The sequence below is a fragment of the Lissotriton helveticus genome, chromosome 12, assembly GCF_964261635.1.
Source record: "Lissotriton helveticus chromosome 12, aLisHel1.1, whole genome shotgun sequence".
Classification (NCBI taxonomy): Eukaryota; Metazoa; Chordata; class Amphibia; order Caudata; family Salamandridae; genus Lissotriton; species Lissotriton helveticus.
This window is the reverse complement of record NC_136073.1, coordinates 378896441-378910029: the sequence shown is the minus strand read 5'-3', so window position 1 is coordinate 378910029 and position 13589 is coordinate 378896441. Positions and strand designations below refer to the sequence as shown.

General features: G+C 43.5%; 1 protein-coding gene across 1 annotated transcript in view; it reads right to left on the bottom strand.

The window, feature by feature from the left end:
* The window catches only part of LRP3 (LDL receptor related protein 3), a 94560-nt gene extending 81773 nt beyond the window's left edge, over positions 1-12787 (bottom strand). The window contains exon 1 of the mRNA XM_078668996.1: positions 12745-12787. The gene's annotated coding sequence lies outside the window, so the exon portion shown is untranslated. The remainder of the gene's footprint in view (positions 1-12744) is intronic.
* Positions 12788-13589: the final 802 nt, after the last annotated feature.

Sequence of the window (13589 nt, the reverse complement as noted above, 5' to 3'; positions counted from 1 at the left end):
TCCACCACCTTTCGCTATCTTGGTGTCTTTATATATCGGACGCCTGATGATTTGCTGGAGGGCAATTTGACGAGAGCAATCTCAGCTGTTAGGGCCCAAGTACAATTTTGGAATCACTCCCACTAAATGTTATGAGCCACAATACCTTGCTTAAAATGATTGTCTTTCCCAAATTACTATATTATTATTCGAATCTCCCGGTCTATGTCACGACCAAGGTCTTCCGCGAGCTGGAGCGCCTGTTGCGAGACCTAATATGGAACAATGGCAGGCCCAAAGTTGCACTGTGGAAACTATATGCCCCCACCAGTCGGAGAGGGTTGGCCGTCCCAAACATGGAGCTGCACTATATAGCGGCCCAGCTACAATGAGTGACGAAGTGGCTCAGTGGCAAGAGTTTGGAAGACACGGCCATGCTGCAACAGCCATGGACCCAACCCCAGATCTATCATTTATTTCATTCTGCTATCAAGCCTCCACGACCATCCCAATTACACTTAGGACTGGTGCATAAGTGCTGCAGGAGGAGCTTGCATCTTACTCGCACAACAATCCCATATGCTCCGATACTGCCACTCTTGGGGACGCCTAGAGGGAGGACGGACATTTCAGAGGAGGCTCATACACATTGGCATGCTGCGGGTATAGACACCCTGGGCAACTTGTACACGGATGGTGCACTGTTATCCTTTGAGGCATTAGCGGGAGACACTGGCTTGCCGGCAGGGCAATTCCTATTGCACACTTCCCTCACAGGCCCTTTCGGCTTTCTGGGGAGATCTGACGACTGAGCCACCAACACATCTGCTACTACAGTACTTACATGTAATTGGGGCGGGATCACAAATAGTGCACTGGTTGGTGGCGGCTTTACTCATACATGCATTGAAACCTATGCTAAATCTCCGCACCCGCTGGGAAAACGGACAGAGGCCAACCTTGGACTGACAAGGAATGGAACACCGTCCTGGCCGGTTCTTTGTATATACCGAGAAGCTCCAAATACAAACTCATACAAACATACATTATACAAAGAGCGTATCTTTCACCCGACAACATAAACACATATTTCAACATCGCCACTTCCGTGTGATAATGCTGTCGGAAGCTTAATGCGGACCTGCTCCACATGCTATGGTCCGGCACTTCCCTACAACTTTATTGGCAGGTCATGATTTCAAGACCTGGGGTAGATAGTAGCGAAGTGCTTAATAACAAAAAGGTGGAAGCACAACGACCCCCAAGATGCAATCAGTTGGAAAAGATCACTTACGATATGGGCACCGGCAGAAAGTACAACACTACACAGAGAGGAAACAGCGGGGCTCCGCAAGTACCCCATAGCGCAATGCTGGGACACATTACTCACAGCCTTCAAGAGTAAAGGGGGCGGGGAGGATGATGATGCCCAGCCTGCCAATATGTAGCTTGTACACTAAAGATCCCAAGTCATAAGAGGTGTAGTAGTTGTAGTCAACATTGTGAACCATTGTAGGCCACCTTTGGCCCAAGCCCCTATGGGAGGTTCCCCCAGCCCCTGACCAACCACTTACACGGAAGCGACTTTTAACTCCCGCATGAATCCATGTCCCACTCTGGCGAGCCACCATACTGACAAGTACAAGATGCGCATTTCCATGCCCTGTCATGCTACACATACTTTATTTGTTCTGTCAAATGGGTATTACACTTCTCAAGGTTTTCCTGTATGTTTTTGTAGGTTTGTACAGCATTGATCTGTGTGAGTGCTACTGTGCAGAAGATTCTGGAGCAGGCAGACTGAGCTCCTGGGATGTCATCCATAGATGCCTTAGATGAAGAGTATCAGACAGTTGGGAGTAAAAATTAGAGAGAAGAGGATCTGAAGACAGAGAAAATCAGGGGTAAAGTACATGGATTGGGAGCAAAACTATAGATCAGGTACCATCTGTAGAAACCTTCGCACAGACAGCCCCTGAAGCAACTTTTGATGTACCTGGGTTTGTCTTGGGTTATCCTTAGAGAAGCCCCAGTCTGGTGAAAGCACAGGTATATTTCAGTGAATCAATTTCCATTCCTCACTGGTCAGAGCTGCTGAAGACAGGAGACCGAGACAACTAGTATTTTTGAGTGAATCATGAGGATTCACAACCGAGTGCAGCACTGATAAAGGAGTTATCCCTGTGATGGTCAGGTCAAAGGAAGGTCAATGCAGATGTGACTGAGAGAATGGTGTGGAGGAGTCCAAACAAAGGTGAGCAGTACAGTCAGTAAACTCATGAGGTAGCACATTCACTCATAGCAACATGTCAGAAATGAATGGTAAAAGAAAAAAGTGTTTTAGAAAATCCATTTACAAGATGTAGTCTTAGAAGTAATTTTCAAATGGAGAAAAAGATGGTCGCATAACAATTTTAATGAACGAGTGATACCTAGGCAAGATTACTTTGAATGAATGAGTGATACCATTGACAAGATTCACACAAGAGGGAGGGAAGCCAGTAACATGTAAATATAGTTTCAGACAGGCAGAGTTCTGTGGCGTGCTGATTTTCTATTGCATAGTAAAATATTAAATAAACAAAAGAAATAAGTGAAATAAACAAGCAAATGGTGAGGCCAACTGTTTATTTTAAAAGCAGTGTTCGCCTTCTATTCAAGTTATAAGTTTTCCCATATGGCTATTAGAGAATTAAATGGTCAACATGTACAAGAGTTTCAGGGTCAGCAAAGCAATTAAACTAAATTTAACAAATGTAGTGGTAGGTGTTTAATAACACCAATAAATGTATGGCCATGCCCCATTACGCGCTGCCAACCTCTTGCCCCCCCCCCCTCCACGCCAGCTAAACACCTGCAGACGGACATACCCTCACAAACACCAAATCCACATTTTGTTTTTTTATTCATTGTTTGCAGGTATTGGGATATTCCTGCGGTACCCGCAGCTCAAGCTTCACCCCTTTATCCTGCTGTACCTTGCAAGCTTCCTCGAGAACGCGTGCACAGTAACACAGTACTCTGGGGATAAAGCTTGTGCGGCAGTTCCTGCTGGAGTACCACAGTACCTCACAGGTGGGCAATGTTGGGTCCCACAGAGTACCGTGGGGACCTAGTCTCTGATTTCTGTAATGCCGGTTGCAACATGTTCCTCTGGATTGTGGCCACCCAATCAGATTGCTCGATAATGAAACACATTACTTGATGTAATGTGAGCAAAAGGAGTATCGTAAATTCTTAGGATTTCCCCAACAGTAAAAGGTTTGTATAAAGAAAAAGAAAATGAGAAAAACTTAAATATAACTTAGGTCATATTAGTAGAACAGCTGTATGTTTTGATGCCTATTATTAAGATCCTTTCTACCTCCTACCAGAAACATTTGGAAACTTTAGAATGTGACCGTTTTAGAAATAGTTCTCAGGTGAATGACCAAAAAATTCAATCAAAGTGTTGTGACGATATTTGGCGAGCACATGCCCTCTACAGTCATAGATGATTTACCAGCAGCCAGTGTCACCGACAACAAAGTGAGCAATAGTTCAGACTTTTGGGTCAAAGCCAGTCCCCATAAATGTTAGGATAATTCATTTCGGTTGAATTTCAATGTTTTAACCTTGAATTCCAACATGAATTCCACATGACAGTTATTTTTAACAAGACTAGCAGCAAAATCTGCACAAACACAATCTTGTTTTCTGCTATTTTATTACGACGTACCTTGAACACTTAAGGGCTAATAACATGTACTAATGCAATTTGTACGGGGAAAAAATATAACAATCTAGGTTTTCGTATTACTGCGTAATACCCCCATTCTGAGGAGTAAAGCACAGAAAGATACATTAATATTACACCTGGTAAATAATTCTCCCCTCCGTATTGGTATTTACCAGGTTTGAGAGTACCACACCAAGCGATGCTGAGGAACAACATTTGGTGATTATGCCTTGTAATGCTGGGGTTTGGCACCATGCTCCCACAAGTAGCCACCCTTTCAGAAATGGAAAATATGCTAACCAATGGTTCACAATGGATTTGAAGAAAAAGCATTTTGCAGCTATATTGGTGGAACACGAATGGCGCAGATGGTGTTCTGAGGAGACACGCTGAATGTATAATCCAACCTAAGCACTACATACATTGTCTTTATTATACAAAAAAGCTTTAGCTCCCTCTCATCTTACCTCTGCTAAAAATCGGTCTTGTGAGATTGTCTCTACTGTTTCTAGAATGCAGTCATGTTTGCGGCTCACACATTTTGTTTGTCTAACATTATATCCTCACAACTTCTGCATGACCTCTCTGACTTTCTTTTTGAAGAAGGCCTTCAACAGCTAATAGGGGGTTAAACACCCTTTGGAACTCTTGTTTTAGAAGAATACTTTGTAGATGGCTGGTGTAGCCTCCTTAGAAACGACTCCCCTTTCAACGATAACCTCTGTGAACGTCAGCTGGGCCCTTTTTAGCTTTAAATGCGAATCGCTGGATAATCACCACCATGTGGCCACAGAACATGACTTAGTACCTGCCATCAATCCTTCTCTATGACATATCATCAACACTTCTCATACCACAGGTTAAGACTCAGAGGCCTGTAAAAATGGAGTAGCCACAGCAATGTTTTTTTAGATTTGGACCCCATTGTTTTTTTTTAACATACTAGACCCATTATGCTCCTGTCTGTCTTTGACAACATCATGGGACAGCATTTGACTAAATGTTTGGCCAGTGTTATTTACAGTGGATGCAAAAGAGGCAATCTTATCTGATCCCGCTCTCAATTAACACCTTTCAATCCATAACTATCAATAGTTTATTCATTACATCAATATCCACCAACTGAATCGACCTAGTAAACTGAATAAGAATACCAAAAACTCCAAGGCACAAATATAATTAGTTTCTCATTTCAAATGTTTTTTCTGCATCTATTATTTGAGGTTGGATGCCTAACTCCTTCAAGTTAATTACTCTAGGATTACTGCTTACTCCAAAGGGATACCCTCATCACGTAAATAATGCATGCATCCCCATATGTTGGTGCCACAACAATCAATCAATCAGGGGATTATAAAGCGTACTACTCACCTGTGAGGGTCTCAAGGTACTGGGGAAGATGGCGGCTCTGGATCAGTCGAAGAGCCAGGTCGTGAGGTCCTTCCTGAATGTGTGCAGTGTTGGGAAGCTCTGGCTCTGGATCAGAAGGCATTAGGTCCCTCCTTCATCCCTACTCTCCCAGTAGAGCCCTCCAGTCATCTTCTAAAAATCTCCTCTTAGTCCCTAGATTTTCAAAGGCAAGATGGGGAGGGAAAGCTTTTTCCACCTTGGTTCCTTAGCTCTGGAACTCCCCCCCCCCCCCGAACTGGTAGGACAACCCTCCCTGGCTCGCTTCCGTAAAGAACTGAAAACTTGTTTTTTTCAAGAGGCCTTCTTGTAGACTTAGATTCGGTGATTTGAGACTTTGTTTTGTTTGGCGCCTTGATGCCCTTGGGCTAAGTTGCGCGGTATAAGTCTCCCCTCTCTCACTCGCTCACTTTGGGAAGCGTCTGGTGTTCAATGGGAGCTTGTTCCAGGTTTTTGCTGTGATGTAGGAGAAAGCTCTCCCACTGGTTCGGTTTCTGCGGATGCGGGGGACCTCTGCTGGGGGGAGGTTGGCGGAACGGAGGTTCCTCTTGGGTACATGGAAGGAAACTCTCTCGTTGAGGTATTTGGGTCCGATGTTGTTGAGGGGTTTGTAGGCGCGGGTGAGGAGTTTAAAGGTGACCCTCTTCTCGACAGGGAGGGTGTGGAGGCCTCGCAGGTGTTGTGTCATGTGCTTGTGTCGCGATGTCCAGAGGACAAGTCTGGTTGGGGCGTTCTGGATGGTTTGGAGTTTGTGTAGAAGGGTGTTGTTGATTCCGGCATAGAGGGCTATGCCATAGTGTAGTTTGCTGGTAATCAGTGCGTGGGTGACGGTCTTTCTGCAGTCGGGGTGGATCCATTTGAAGGTCTTAAGGAGGAAGCGGAGGCAGTTGAAACTGGTGGAAGAGACGGCCTTGATCTGGCGGTTCATGAAGAGGGAGGAGTCAAGGATGATGCCAAGGTTCCGAGCATGGTCTGTAGGGGTGGGTGGGCTCCCAAGGGTGGAGGGCCACCAGGTGTTGTCCCAGGCGGAGGTGCATGGGCCGAGGATGAGGACCTCGGTCTTTTCTGAGTTTAGCTTCAGGCAGCTGTCCTTCATCCAGGTCGCCACGTTCTTCATTCCTTCCTGGAAGCAGAGTCTAGTGTCTTCAGGATTCTACATGAGCGAGAGGATGAGCTGGGTGTCATCGGCATAGAAAATGATGCTGAGCCCATGCTGTCTGACGATGGCGGCGAGGGGGGCCATGTAGATGTTGAAGAGCGTGAGGCTGAGTGAAGATCCTTGGGGTACTCTGCAGTTGATTTCCGTCGGTTTGGAGATGAAGGGAGGGAGTCGGATCCTCTGGGTTCTGCCGGAGAGGAAGGATTGGATCCAGTTGAGGGCAACTCCTGTATTCCTGCGTCGTGTAGTCTGGCTGCGAGTGTGCGGTGTGAGACAGTGTTGAAAGCTGCGGAAAGGTCTAGAAGGATGCAGAGGTGGTCGGTGGCAGCGAGGAGGGCAGTCTCGGTGCTGTGATTGCTACAACAAATTCATAATGGACATTGCACCATCAATATAAACCAGGTGCAAAACAATGAATTAAAAAAGTGATATGGAATTGGACCAACGAGGAAGCAATAGCCAAATGAAAACAAGATAAGGCTATAATTTGAAAACATGTCACTTTCTCTAGTCAATCTTTGGACGTAGCACAGATCTAAATATAGATGTTTTAACTATTCAAGAGGGAAAGACACGCCTGTGTGTTTACACAGATTCATGACAGCAGAAGACCACGTTTTGATATTATGACTTAATTGATCATATGTATGTACATATATTCACACCTTTTTCCCCTCAAAGTCTACTTTTATGCTTCTAATAATTTAGAGGCTTTTTGCAATACTATAGATCTTTATCCTCCAAATGGTTGGTGGGGGTGTAAGTGTGGTGTGTGGTTGGTTGGTGTGTGTGTGTGTGTTCTGGTGTGTGCTTGTGTGTGCGCACACTAGTTAACACGGCAGAAGAAGACTGGAGGGGACGAGGGGGGCGATTTTGTTTTGTAGGTCTGTGCATGGCATTGTTAAATCAACCCTCGTATTGCTTTACTTTCTGTGCCGGCCACCCTCCCCATTACAAACCATTGTGTGTTGGACACTGGGAAGACTACATATGTGTTCCAGAACTCCACTCACTGAACGTGCTTCTACGTTTGAAACTAGAGAATTTTAACTTCTGTACAAAACAAAATTGTAAATCATCATGGGCCATTTTTCACTTATTGATTTTTTTAATAGTTTAGCCCATACCGTAGGGTTTTGCAATGCACTGTCTTAGTCCTTTGGTTATTTTCCATCCCTGTGCAGGCGTTTTGCCATTTTGGTAATTCTGCAAGGATGTTTTGTTGTGATACAATGTGTGAGTCTGTTATTAGCAAAACCTCCTCGCAGACATGTATACGAATACTTGAAGGCCTTGCCACAATACAAGAATATGAGCAGGCAAAACGATGGCAGGAAAAAAGAGTAACATTAGTTGGTTGTGTTTCATGTGGAATGCTGACCTTCGAGAATGGGACTACCCAGAGTTCCACTTTCTGTTGTCCTTACACATCTGTCACTGTAGCTTCTGTCCGATTTGCCTGCAGATGTTGGCATTTGGAACAAATCAGTACAGACGGCATGAGCTAGGGTGCCTTCTAGAATCTAGAGTGTTGGTTTGTTGCAAATAAAAAAGTATAAATGGTCGCGTTTTTAAAGTATTTGTCAGCCTTTAACAATGATTCTATGTTTAGGCTGCAGCAATAACAGACTGTGATGGGAAAGGATACGAAACAGAAAAGTTAAGCCTGATTGATCCACATCGTTGCGAAAAAAATTTAAAAAATGTATGAAGTCCTGGACTTAAACTCCCCGGAAGTGAATTGGTTAAATTTGTACCAACTGCACCCACCATTATGGTAGAACACAAATTAACCATTAACGCATTCCTCACAGGCAGCAAACTCGAGGGAATGTTTCACAATGCATCAAATATAGCAGAAGCCATGTGTCAGCAAAGCAGTGTGGGCTGCTAGAACAAAAGGCCCACCCACTTCACTTTGTGCAAATGTCGCTGCACGTCGCTCATCAATGCAGCAGCCATGCAAAGGGCCTGAATAGTGCAATAAGAGCCTTAATCTACAGACCTGATTGAATGCAATGGGCTGCCATGAACAGTGTCCTTTTCTCCAGGCTTCCACTGAAACCAGTTGATGGATAGTTATACAAACTGAAAGCAAAATAATTGGCTCCCTTTTCCTGCATTTAAAGGCCTCCTGAGGTACTTTAATATTGTTTTTATCTGGTAAACCTATGGAGGACCGACATGCTGGATGTCAGCAACCTTAGATATCTTAGACAACAGAACCATCCTTGATTTGTAGGGCGTTTCATGCGGAAATATTAAATCAAAAGAAAATGCTCGCTGTCATGAAGCTGCAGGATCAACTGGCAAAGGCTGGAATACATGCTGTTTGACAATCTGAAGCAGAAGAGGAACTTTAATGGCAAATTTAGGGTCCTTATGTGCCATCTCACCAGGGTTCCTGATCATTTTTGGCTGCCACATTAAAAGATTGCCATGCTGTGGCCTTTTAGCAAAAACTGCCACTGCTTTCAAATTTTATCACTTTCCAGGTACACAGTAGCCCCTGGCAAATATTATTTAAATATTGCAAACAGGCTATATAGCAGGAGCAGGCACTAAAAGCTACATTTAGGCTGTGAAAAAGGAATGCCATTAACACTTACATGCAAGCTCCCATAGCACTAAACAATTACTTAATTCACACTATGGTAAATATGAGAAAATAATTAGGATTTGTTGCCACAATGCAAGAAACATGGATCCATGGGCTGCTCTGAAAATGTTGCATATGAAAGGGTGTCAGGCTAGGTGTGTCACGGCTCCAGCAGCAGGAAGCATCCCAGGAGAGAGAAGTGAAGGAGCAGTTTGCATCCCTTGCTACCATCCTCTGGTTGCCATAACAAAACACAAGAGCGCTCTCTTAGGCGATGGGTGCCAGAGACTTTACTACCATTTCGGGGCGAACGCACAGTAAAGAGTCAAAAGGAATGCATTCTGCAGGGCCAGTGTTCTGGGTGAACTAAAGTAATGGGTGGGATCCAAAACCTGTGATCCACTCAATCAATTCTCTACAGCCAGCAGCAACAAACCATCCAATCTACAACTACAAGGATATACAACTCAAAGGAGAACAGAAGAAACGATGAGAGGAGAAGGGATGAGCACTAAAGGCTAGAACAGTCGACTTTGAAGCTGAGGACCCAGGTTCAAGTCTCAGCAGGGACGCTCAACATCCTGTGATTCCGAGCAAATCACTCAAACTCCCCATGCCTAACAAAAATGAGCCATGTAAAGCGCTCTGATACCTTCGGGTCGTGTTTGCGCTATTTTAAACTCCCCCCCCCCCAAATAAAAGAAGAAAACAGGAGGCAGACAAATAAGAGGCTTACATCCATGAAGAGCAGGGACACCCCAGCAATGGCATCTCACTAAAAAGTTGGCAGCTTACTGATTTGAAGTACATTTCTGTGGTCAGTTTCCAGTCCCTAATGTCATTGCCCCCAATCAAAGGGCGCCATATCATTTTGCCAAACTAGCCATAAACTCCATCACAGTTAGCCATAGCCCCATTTATAAGAGGACTGGTATTACATGTACTGTTACAATTAGAACCAGTTTTTTTAATTAAGCATGAGTTGGTCTGCCCACTCAGGTCGACAGTGATAAATGCAGCATTTATTTTATAAGCGAGGCTAATGCACTGGGAGACCTAGCATAAAGTCAGGCACGGTCAGCCAGAAGAAGGTGTTCAAATAGGTGTGGCCCCCGCAATGAATAATTATTTCTACAGTATCCAGTCATGATGGTTTGGTTGTTTTCTCCGTGTGTCATCAAGTTACTTACTATAAATAAGGGAGTTTAGCACACAGGTGCCATTTTAAAGCCAACTCAAAATAAACCTCACATTTGCATTACTCGGCGACGAAAGGTTGGCAGGGTTTTCAGGCATTCAATGACATAAGGAAAGGAGGAGAGGCTTTGATATTTCCAATGTTCTTTTAATGCTGTCAGCAGGACCAGACAAGCCTTTGATTACACCAGCCATTTCCTCGGGGGACAGAGGCTGGTTTTGAAAGCCGAGAGAAGGCTCTGTTACTTTTCCTAACTCCCCAAGGTTAACTGCAGCAGGCAAAGGGTGGCTTCAAGAGAGAGAGAGAGAAATAGAAGGGGAGAATGAATAGGCAGAATGAGAGAAAGCCAGGAGAGGAAGGGAGCAGGGCTTGTTTGAGCATTTGTGCCAGTGCTGCTTTTTGGTTCCCCAGTAGAACCCTGCCAAACAGAGTAAAGAAAGGTCAATCAAAAATCCCCAGTTTATTGGCACCTCCCTCCTAAAAAGTAGAAAAGAGAGACAAAAAGTAATGAAAGCCTTCACGAATAACTCTGGAAAAAAAGTTTATCAGAAGTTCAGTTCCTGTGTCTGCACATTTGACCAGAATGAATAAACTACTGTGCTGATTTTCAGGAAAGAGGCCTTCAATTATACATTCCGAAACAGGCCAGCTAATTGTTGTATCAATTGGTAACAATGAAACATCCAACTTGGATGTGGGATTTAGAGCTGGATCGTGAAAATATAGTTTATTAGAGGAACAGCTTTTGAAAATAAGAGTTCCACGGGTCACTCATATGCCTAAAGATGCCTTTTGCCACTGTTATCCAGATAAAATCTTGGACTCTCCTACTGCTCTTTCGTTATAGTGAAACTAATTATAATCAGATATGTGTGGAACTCAAGAGAAGCGAGCTGTAGGACGGTGTGGTTTCTGATCCTGCCTTCCCAGTCCCTAAGGGGTTGCACCAGGACTGTGTTATGGTAGATCTTCGGTGTTCATCCTGTGTCTAAATCGAGTGGTAACACTGGAGACCACAGGAGCAAACTTGTGCATGGTCAGAAGCACATGAGTTTCCATTCTGTTTAGTAACAAAATTCCCTTGCTGTTGTGAATATTCCAGATCTTTTTTTGTTGGGCCTTCCAGCTAAATACAGCAAGATACTGGTGTGGGTAAAGATGTCCACATATGAAAACCGGAGAGTGGGCTCTCAAAATAGGTCAGGTTTAAACCAAGTAGAAAGTTTGCCACACTGCTGGCCCTATCTGTCGAGGGAATAGAAGGATTTAGAAGAAAGCATGGCGGAAGAGAAAGTCTCTGGCACAATGGCATACAAAGCAAATCAGCTGCAGCTGCAAGGCCAACATAATACTTGTCAGCAACACAACTGTTGCTCCCTTTCTTAATATTAAGACAGAGATACAAATATTTCTTGCAAGAGTAGGTGCAACTTACTCCAGGAGTGAATTTGGAGCATGTAAACAATCAGTCACAGCTACCTATGGAACATCTCCATGAACTTCCACGGCATGCTCTCGTCCTACTGCCACAATTTAGATTTGATCCGTCTTCCCCACATGGCTGATTACAGTGCAAAATGGGAGACAGCTATGGTTTGTATATAGTATCTACAGGCCCTCCCATGAAAATGGTACAGTGCATCATTGTAAATACTACTGAGGCCTCTCTTCATTAAGCTGGTATGCTATGATACAAACGATGCCAAGTATGCTCCGCCAAACGTTTCCACCCAAGATATACGAGCGCATATACTTAATTTATAGAGCGGCAGATTAGAGCCTCGCACTCAACTCACAATTTTTGCCCAGTGGCAACTTGCATTTACCTTGATCTACATTTCAGACTAATTACGCATTTGATTAACGGGCTTTATCATCAGCATTTTCAAGTGTGACTATTCATTTGGTAGGGTTTTGCTTCTTCATTCAAGCTATGGTAGTTATAGAGATCTTCCTTTCCATTGTAAAAGGAGTGTTGGTTGTGGGGTGGGGGACTTGATCACTATGATGGAACACAGCACCTCACCTGAATTAAACACTTCATTAATCAATGATATACATGTATAGATCCTTCAACGCTGCCCAAGTAACATAGATGCGGAGAGTAATAATTGTATACCTTTTTAAATTAGAAAAAAACTAAGATTTTCTGTTTTAACCGCATTTTGCGATGAAAACATTGCTTCTAAATTTCAGGTTTTTTTTCATTTTCTCTTGAACCAAGGACCATGCTAACTTTTTATTCTTCATAAATAGGGAGCAATTCACAAAGGCATTTACGAGTTCTAGTGGCAGTACTACAGGAGCACTAAACGGCAAACTCCATATTAAAAACAAGTGTAAAAGACGGAACAATCATTTCCACTTGCAGTAAGTGTTCATGAACATTTTCTGAACATTCAAACATTCAATGTTCTATGTTTGGGACCAATGCACAAACATTTAGCGTGCATGAAGCAGAATTGCAGGAGCCCTGCTTCACATACTCAATTGCACTTGTGAATTGCGTCCATAATGTGGATGTTTTATATTTCATAGTTTTTGGATTATACCAATTATAAAAATGTGTGCTTTAAATTTTCTGGAAAATATAGAAAAAATAATCTAATAACTGATGAGAGAATACATGGTGTATAAATTTAAAAAAATTACAAAACAAATCATCCCCATGAAGGGGTTCTCACCTCCTGATACAGCTGCACTTTCGATATTTCCATGTGTTATCCAATGTGCTGTACAAATACAAAGGAAAAAAAAAGGTTTCATCAGTGGAGTGCTTACTTCTTTTAAGAAATGTAATTTTATGTCACTGTCATTACGACTTTTCGTTAATTTACAAACATTTGTATTGGCATCATAAAAATCATCAATGCATAAATAGCTTACACACTGCATAAATTATATGGCATTTTTAGAAATCCCAAAGAAGGTGATTTATGCCACTTTCTGTAGCCAGACAAGTGTTTAACTTAAGAATTGAAACTACATTTAGTTATGAATTTAGAGTGTGCATTTCCTTCTGCTTCTTTTTTCTCTTCCTCAATGCACAGAGAATGCACTTTATTTAAAATTTGACGGACAGCAGCAAACAACCAGTCTGCTGAACTTGGGTCTCACCTGCCCGAGGATCCGAACAAAGGAACAGTTTTATGATGCAAGTTTTGACCCACTGCCCGTAGACCGCAGGGCAGTCTGTCAATGTACGTCAGAATACCTGCGATATTTAAGATGGTCCATCCAACATCCATTTTTAGGTCTCGTGACCTATCAATGCGCATGCGCATTGAGAGAAGCGAGACTATAGGGCTTTAAACAAAGTTTAACTAACTGTGGCGATTTGGTGCTGTGCCCGTGCGCTTTTAGGTCAATGCGCAAGCGCATAGACCTAAAATGCGCGTGCACAGCATCAAATCGCCAGCCATCTGTTGCCCAGCTTGGTGCCGCTCCACCCCCTGCCGGATCAAAGGCTTTCACGGCCGGCCGGCCGTGCTTTCAGTTTCACAGCCGCTTGGCCGGCCGTGTCTCCTTA